This window comes from Peromyscus leucopus, chromosome 6, assembly GCF_004664715.2.
Source record: "Peromyscus leucopus breed LL Stock chromosome 6, UCI_PerLeu_2.1, whole genome shotgun sequence".
NCBI lineage: Eukaryota > Metazoa > Chordata > Mammalia > Rodentia > Cricetidae > Peromyscus > Peromyscus leucopus.
Window position 1 is genome coordinate 39,673,458 of NC_051068.1, and position 9,401 is coordinate 39,682,858.

Consider the following 9,401-nt stretch of genomic DNA (forward strand, 5'->3'; position numbering starts at 1 on the left):
CAATTGGACTCCTGGAGCTCCACTTGGGGCCTGGCCGTGGATCTCTGCATCCGGTTCCCTCAGTCATTGGATGAGGTTTCTAACACGACAATTAGGGTGTTTGGCCATCCTATTACCAAAGTAGGTTAGTTTGGGCTGTCTCGTCAGTAGTCTATTGTGGAGGTATCTTTGTGGATTTCTGTGGACCTCTCTAGCACTTTGCTTCTTCCTATTCTCATGTGGTCTTCATTTATCATGGTCTCTTATTCCTTGTTCTCCCTCTCTGTTCTTGATCCAGCTGGGATCTCCCATTCCCCTAAGCTCTCTTTGCCTTAATCCTTGCCCTTCATTACCCCCACTCCCATCCAGGTTGTTCATGTAGATCTCATCCATTTCTCTGTCATTGGGCGATCTCTGTGTCTTTCTTGGGGTCCTGTTTTCTAGGTAGCCTGTAGATGAATTTCTAAATGGTCTTATTAAATAAAAAATTTGAAAGCCTTAGAGAGATCAGGAAAATAGGAAAAACCACAGCTAACCTTACCTGACCAATTCGGCAGCTTCCAAATGCAGTTTACTTCCTCTCTACCCATGCCTATATGCCTTGCTGTTCTTCCCTCTGATTTGCTCTCTGTCCAGTTACATCACTTCCTCTTCCTGCCCAGCTCTGTCACTTCCTGTCTGTCTGTACAGACCTCCAGACCTCCATGGTTAACTAGTTGGAATTCAAGGCGTGTGCTACCACAACTGGCTCTTTCCAGTGTGGACTTGAACTCACAGAGATCCAAACAGATCCCTGCCTGTCAAGTGATAGGATTAAGGACTTGTGCTACTGTTGCGTTTACTTATAATGGCTGCTTTTTCCTCTGATCTCCAAGTAAGCTTTATTTATTAAAGCACAAATAAAATATCACCACAGGTCATTTCAAAAATTTCCACAAAATCAGTATTAACCCTATACCAAAATAGAATATTAAAAGAAAATTGTAGCCCAATCTCATGGATTAACACAGATGCAATAATAATAAATAAACTGCTTGTAAATTAAATGAAACAAAACAAAAAATTATTCATCTTTATCAAGTTGCCTTCATTCCAGAATATAAGGATTATTCAACATATATAAATCAGCAAATATAGTTCATCACATAAATGGTTTCAATGACTGAAGCCACATAATCATTGTAATACACATGAAAACAATCTTTGATCAAATCTAACATCCTGTCATGATCAAAGCTTTGTAGAGATCATGGACAGAGGAAACATATTTCATCATAATAAAAGTTATATATGACAAACCTGTAGCTCGTGTTTCAAAACATAAAGAAAAACTTGGATTCTCACTATGATCAGGAAGAAAACAATAGTATCTATTTTCTCTACTCAGGAAAACAATCTCATTTACAAAAGCCTCAAAGAAACATCTTGATCTCTCATATTCCATTCCCCACTTGTCCCCGCCCCCATCCCCCCACCCTGTGCACCCTCAAAATCTATTCTGGCACATAGGGTGTGGTGGGGAATGTGGAGGGGGAGAGTACGAGGAGAGATGCTGGAATTGGGGTGCAAAGTAGAAACAGTGCAATGGAAACTCCCTGGAATCCACAAAGGTGACCTGAGCGAAGACTCTTAGTAATAGGGGATACGGAGCCTGAACTGGCCCTCTTCTGTAACTAAGTAAGGCTTCCAGCGGTGGGACTGTGACATCAACCCAGCCACAATACCTTAGACCTATAATTTGTCTTGCTTCCAAGATGTGCTGGGGCAATGTTGGCGCAAAAATTTTGGGAGTGGTCAACCAATGACTTGTAAAGCCACTATGGAACTCAGTATAGTGGCTCCCCAGAAAGTTGGGAATGGATCTACTTCAAAATCCAGCTCTACTATTCTTGGGCATTTTATCCCACCACAGAGAAATGTTTTCAACCATGTTCATTGCTGCTCTAGTCATAGTAGCCAGAAACTGGAAACAAGCTAGATGTCTTTCAACAAAAGAATGAATTAAGAAAATTTGGTACATTTACACAGTGGACTATTACTCAGCTGTTTAAAAAAATGTCATAAACTTTTCAGGTGAATGTATGAAATTAGAAAAAAAATTCCAGACCCAAAAGATGAATATTGGTGTGCATTAACTTATATATGACTCATATATGGATATTAGCCATTAAATAAATGATAACCAAGCTACAATCCATAATCCCAGAAAGGTCAGGTATTGAGGAAAGGACTAGGCGGGGGGATACATAGATCTCCTTGGGAGTAGGAAATAGAATAGATTTTTTTTTGGGTGGACTGTTGTAGAGGAGGGGGATGGGAATGAGAAGATTGCTTGGGGAGACAGAGGGGAGACAGAGTTGAGAGAAGGAGTGCAGGGAGGAACAGCTAAAATTGAGGGGCATTTGTGGGGTGTCATGGAAACTTAGTGCAATGGAAACTTACTAAAGTATATGAAGACAATGCTAATGAAGTCTACAAATAATGTGGGAGGCGGAGTCTCAGCTGGTCATCTCATGTCACCAAATGAAGCTTTCAGTACTGGGATTGGGTTACAACCAATTGAGTTGTTGTTGTCCAAAGGAGTCCCATGGAAATCCTCAATAACCCAGATTGTTGGCAAGACAATAGGTAGTTCTCTACAAGCTGACAGCAGGATCCCATTGCTGACAACATCACGGACACAACTCATTGAACATGAAGAGGTAGAGCTGGTGCCTACATAGACCCAAACCCCATGACCTAGTGCTTTTTGCGTGGGAAGGTACACTGCAGGCTACTGAAAGAGAAACAGAAACACCACCATAGCCACAAAACCTTTGATCTGCAATCTGTCCTGCTGCAAAACTCATGGGAGTAACCCACCAGTGACGGATTTGACCTAAGACCCATTCCATGAGATGGAACTTGTATCTAACATTGCTAGGATGACTAAACACCAGAGACTAGATAGCCCAGACACCTAGAAAAAACTACTACTGGTCTTAAAAAGACAATAAAATGACCCCTAATGATATTCTGCTATATTCATAGATCAGTGCCTTATTCAGTCATTATCAGAGAGGCTTCATTCTGCATCAGATGGGAACAAATGCAGAGATACACAGACAGACATTAGTCAGAGAGAGAGAGAGGAGGGAGAGGAGAGAGAGAGAGAGAGAGAGAGAGAGAGAGAGAGAGAGAGAGAGAGAGAGAGACCTTGTAACACACAGCTCTAAATGAGATGTCTCCATCAAATCCCTCCCTGCAGATGCAGATATCAGGGAACTCCATGGAAGAGGAGGTGGAAGGAGTGTGGGAGCCAGAAGGTATAGAGGACACCAGAATAGATCCCTCCAAATCAACTGAGCAAAGACCATGAACTCACAGAGACTAAAGCAGCATGCACAGGGTCTGCACAGGTCTAAACAAGGTCCTCTGCGTATATAGTATGGTTTTCAGTTTAGTATTTTTATGGGATTCCTGAGTATGTGAAGGAGTAGATCTCTGATTCTTGTGCCTTCTCTTTGAGCTCTTTTCCATCCATTGGTTTGCCTTGTTCAACTTCAATATGATGGGTTTTTTTTTTTGTTTTATCTTATAATATTTTATTTTGTTACTATGCTACTATTTTGGTGTTATCGCTTAGAAGCATGTTCTTTTCTAATGGGATACAGAGGGTGGATTCAGATGGGAGAGGAGGTGGGGAGGAACTGGGAGGAGTAGAGGAAGGGGAAACATTAATCAGAATGTATGATATGAAAAAAAATAATCTATTTTAATAAAAGGTAAAAATCAAGGGTAAAAAATAAAGGAAAGAAACTCAAGATTGCTACCACGCTGTCTCCCAAGATGCCAGCATCAGTTATTACCTCCTCTATCTTTTCTCTGAGGGTTTTGATTGCTTTTCCTTCAGTCTCATTTTTCATTTTTCCATGTGATGATGTTACAAGTTTGTTGTTTAGAGCTGGAAATCTCTTCAAGACAGTTCCTTTTTTGCTAGTCTCACTTTTTCCTCAGCAGTGCCACATTTTACATTTGCTGCCACTGGCTGAGTGTTTATTTAAACTGTAATTAACTCTGTTCCTAACCTTGATTAGAAATTTAGATTAAAACCATTCTGTCAAATTCTACTTTTCAGGCTGTGAAAGCAATGTGGCCATGGAGCATCTAGAAATGCTGATAGGCTCACGATGCCGTCCACTCTTTGAAAAAGAGTTTCGAGAAATGAAGTGGCACCTCTTAGCACATGACACACTTTTAATCCCCTGAACATTTTCACTGAACAAAATAACTTAGAATATAGTTTTCATTGCATTAAAACATCTCTCCTTTTGCAATAGAAAATGTGATTGCCTAACTGATTATCAGAGGGGGATCTGAAATGGAATTTTCTGAAATATATTGGAAACAATATGAATATTTACTTATTTTTAAACACATCTATGCAAATATAGAAGACACCTTCACAATTGTTACATCTTTCAGAAAGTTAATACTGAGTCTGAACCTGAGGCTTCGGTACTGTGTATGCAAAAGCCTTTGCTTGCCACCTGCTAAACTGTTTTCACTTCAGTATTTGCTTCCTTTGCCAGGCATATCAAGCCTGTGATAATTAGCATCAACAGCAGAATACAGGAGGAACATAAGACTTGTGAACAAATTACAGTTATTATAGTGTATATTGATTTTGCTGAGTGTATAAACTACAGCCTGGGTACTTTTTAACATTAACTTGTTGTAGTTAGTTTTTATTCCTGCTCATTATATAATCTCAGGAATCTCTAAGTTTTGATCAGTATTTTAGGCTGTCTTGGCTCCTGGAAGAATTCTTGTTATAAAAGATAGATAGAGTAATTCTTCATTTGCTATTTGATTTAGGTCCCCCTCCTTTCATCCCTCCTTCATTCTTTTATTTTTTTATTTTTCCTTAATGATATACAAAATTTTAATAGGTATCATACACTGTGAGAGAAATTAAAGACAACATGATGGATTCAAACAAGTATCTAAGAATCCATGGAAGAGTACTCCAGGTAATGTGCTAAGAGGTAGTTCAAAGACAGAGGAAAAACTTACATTAAAGTATATTAAAGAAAGTCTAGGGCAGGGTTTCTCAATGTGTGGGTTGTGACCCCTTTGTCAACTTCTATCTCCAAAAAAAAATTGCATTATGATTTATAACAGGAACAAAATTAGAGTTATGAAATAACAACAAGATAATTTCATGTTGGGGGTCACCACAGCATGAAGAACTGTGTTAAAGGGTCACAGTACTAGGAAGGTTGAGAACCATTGGTCTGAGGAAAGTGGTATGCTTGCTCTTTAATTCTGAACCAAACACAACCTTGAAATCTCTAGGGAGAGAGTCTCAATGAGGGATTTTCCTTATTGTCCTGTGCATATGTCTATAAAGGATTGTCGTGATTTTTAATTTATGTAGAAAGACACAACCTACAATGGGCATCAGCATAGCAAGGCTTTGGGTCCTGGATTATGAGAAGGCAAGGCAAATACCATGACAGGCTCTAAATACCTCAGTGAAGAATTAGCTCTCACAGGAGACCACTTCCTAAATATAACACCAGACACTGAGAGCAACAATTAATAAATGGGACCTCCTGAAACTGAGAAGCTTTTGTAGAACAAAGGATATGGTCAATAAGACAAAATGACAGCCTACAGAATGGGAAAAGATCTTCACCAACCCCATATCTGACAAAGGGCTGATCTCCAAAATATATAAAGAATTCAAAAAGCTAGACTTCAAAATTGAACAATCCAATAAAAAATGGCTACAAAGCTTAATAGAGAATTCTCAACAGAAGAATCTCAAATGGCTGAAAGACATTTAAGGAATTGTACAACATCCTTAGTCATCAGGGAAATGTAAATCAAAACAACTCTGAGACACCATTTTACACCTGTCAGAATGGCTAAGATCAAAAACACTGAAGACAGTTTATGTTGGAGAGGATGTGGAACAAGGGAAATACTCCTCCACTGTTGGTGGGAATGCAAGCTTGTACAGCCACTCTGGAAATCAGTATGGTGGTTTCTCAGAAAATTGAGAATAAGTCTTCCTCAAGACCCAGCTATCCCACTCTTGGGCATATACCCAAGGAATGCTCAATCTTACCACAAGGACACATGCTCAACTATGTTCATATCAGCATTATTTGTAATAGCCAGAACCTGGGAACAACCGAGATGCCCCTCAACTGAAAAATGGATAAAGAAAATATGGCACATATGCACAATGGAGTACTACTCAGCAGTAAAAAACAATGACATCATGAAATTTGCAGGCAAATGGATGAACTAGAAAATATCATCCTGAGTGAGGTAACCCAGACTCAGAAGGATAAACATAGTATGTACTCACTCATAAGTGGATACTAGATGTGACAGAAGGGATGGCCAGACTGTAACCCACAGCTCCAGAGAGGCTAACTAACAGGGAAAGACTCTAGGAGAGACACATGGATGGCCCAGTGAAGGAGATGTGGATGAGATTACATGAGCAGACTGGGAATGGGGGGCTGGGGGGTGGAGGTCGAGGAGTTGGGGATGAGAACATAGGGAAATGGGAGGGTCGAGCTGGAACAGGGACAGAGTGGAAGGGCAGGGAGGGAGATACCATGATAGATGAGGACATCATAGGAATAGGAAGAGGCAGGGTGCTGAGGAGGCTTTCAGGAATCCACAAGATGACCCCACCTTGGACTGCTGGCAGTGGTCTAGAAAGTGCCTGGACTGGTCTACTGTGGTGACCAGTCAAGTGAATACCCTAACCGTCATCACAGAACCTTTGTCCAGTGACTGATGGAGGCAGATGCAGAGATCCACGGCAGATGCAGGCACCAGGCTGAGCTCCAGGAATCCAATCAATGAGAGAGAGGAGGGTTCCTGCAGGTGGAGGACATCGAGATCATGATGGAAAGACATGCAGAAATGACCGGCCACACTAGTGGAAGCCCATGAACTGTAGACTAGTGGCTGTGGAGTCCCCATGGGACTGGACTAGGCCCTCTGATTATGGAAGATGGTTGTTTGGTTCAAACTGTTTGGGGGGCACCCAGACAGGATGATTAGGATCTGTCCCTAGTACATGGACAGGCTTTTGGGAGCCTGGTGACTGTGGTGTGATACCTTGCACAGCCTTGGTGCAGTGGGAAGGGGCTTGGACCTGCCTAGGCTCAGTGTGCCAGGCTCTGCTGACTCCCCATGGGGAGACATTAATTTGGGGGATGTGGGAATGTGGGGTGGGTAGGGAAGGAGGACTGGAGGGTGGGTGGAGAGAGGAGGGGGGATCTGTGGGTGGTATGCAGAGTGAGTAGAAAATTTCTTAATAAAGAAAAATGAAAAAAAAAAAAGAGAAAAGAATTAGGCCTCAGTTCCTGCTTCTTGAAACTAAGCAGGCAGTTTGCAAGGAAGCCAAAGAAAGGACAATTGATCTTTAATATCCCTCAAAGTATACTAGGCTTGAGCCAGCCCCCCACAGCAGCTCAAAGGTAATGACCAAATAAGAATATAGCCTGGAACTTATTCAGGTCTGCCCTCCAAACAGAAAAGCTATAGCCTTAGCCAGTCCTTGCTAGCCCTATCCAATTAGGAATGTACAAACATAATAACCACTCACTTAAGCCCATCATAGATAAAATGACCTAACTGCCCTAGGAACTCCCTTTAGCTGTGCTTAAAAAATGCCTGCACATCTCTCTCTCATCACAATTTTGTACAGGTGGATGACCCCACATGCATGCTGGTATAATAAATGCTTTTGTTGATTGCATACACGGATGGTGTTCCTTTGTGTGACTTCTCCAGGACCCTAACAGATTATATAGAGGGCTAGCTGAATATATATAGGCAAGCAGCCAACATAGGTACCTTCATTTTTTTCTGCTCTTGACCATGGACATGATATGATCAACTACTTGGTATTGTGCCTTGGCTTCCCTGAAAAGATGGGCTGTAACCTGAATTATGAGCTAAAAGAAACCTTCCTCCCATAAGTTGATTTTGGTCCTAGTATTTTACTACAACAATGGAAATGAGAGCAGGAGAGAAAAGATAGAGAGAAGTCACTGATTCCAAGGGAAATGGAGAAGAGCTTTGACGTGAGTGCTGTGGGATGATCTGTATGTCCTGTGGGAGCCCTTCTTGGGTTCTTTGTGGCGTTACCCAGCAGGTCCGTATAGAGGATGATTAGGACCATGGGCCTGAGTGCAGGTGTTTGAGATGGTCTGCACTTGGCTGTGCTGGGGGATGGTCTGTATGTTAAGTTGTTCTGATTGGTTAATAAATAAAACCTGATCGGCTGTGGCTAGGCAGGAAGGATAGGCGGGACTAACAGAGAGGAGAAATAAAAGGACAGGAAGGCAGAAGGACTGGCTGCAGCCGCCGCAATGACCAGAGACACTGCAGCTGCCGCCATGACCAGCAGCATGTGAAGACGCCAGTAAGCCACCAGCCACGTGGCAAGGTATAGACTTATGGAAATGGATTAATTTAAGCTATAAGAAGAGTTAGCAAGAAGCCTGCCACGGCCATACAGTTTGTAAGCAATATAAGTCTCTGTGTTTACTTGGTTGGGTCTGAGCGGCTGTGGGACTGGCGGGTGACAGAGATTTGTCCTGACTGTGGGCAAGGCAGAAAAACTCTAGCTACACGTGAGTCTATCACTGTTATAACAGTCTACCCAATATCGTTTGTTGGTGGTTTTCACATTTTATGTAACTCCTTGAACATGGTCATGTTCACAGAAGCCAAGGAGAACATTGTTCTATTCCTTCCAAAATTGTACAATACATAGGCCTGAAATTTTTACAGTCAGAATATGATTATCATCTACACATAGATCTTACAAACTTTAATGATACTTTTTACCTTAATTTGATTGGATTTGTTGAGGACATTATGTTAAATTCCCACATTTGTTACTATCAAATACATATTTACTACTACATGTATAAATGATTAAAATAGTTTTAAATGCATATAGGAAATATGAAAATACCTTTTTAAAATTTGAAATACTAAATTATTAATTTATTCATCTTGTTTCAAATATAAAAGATTATAATTTCTAAATATACTTGCTCTTTATGAAATTCACATTTCATCTTAACCTACATACTATCATCCTTCTTATTTTCTCCAGTGTTGTTGTCAGGAAAGGATGGAATTATTCTTATCTGGTCTTGTTCTTATTCTCCTGCTTGCCTACCAGTGGATGTTATTGTAACTCCAAATAAGTACAATTTTGGAAATCACTTTTGAAATACAACTGAGCTGCCTTCCAATGGGTTAAAAATATTTAAGCAAGTTAATTGTTTTTAGGTGTTTCTAAACAATAGCAGTGGGTGAACTATAACAGTGTAAGGCATATTTATTGGTTATTAGAAGATAAGGGTTAGCACTGGGCATATGGGGATGATGTG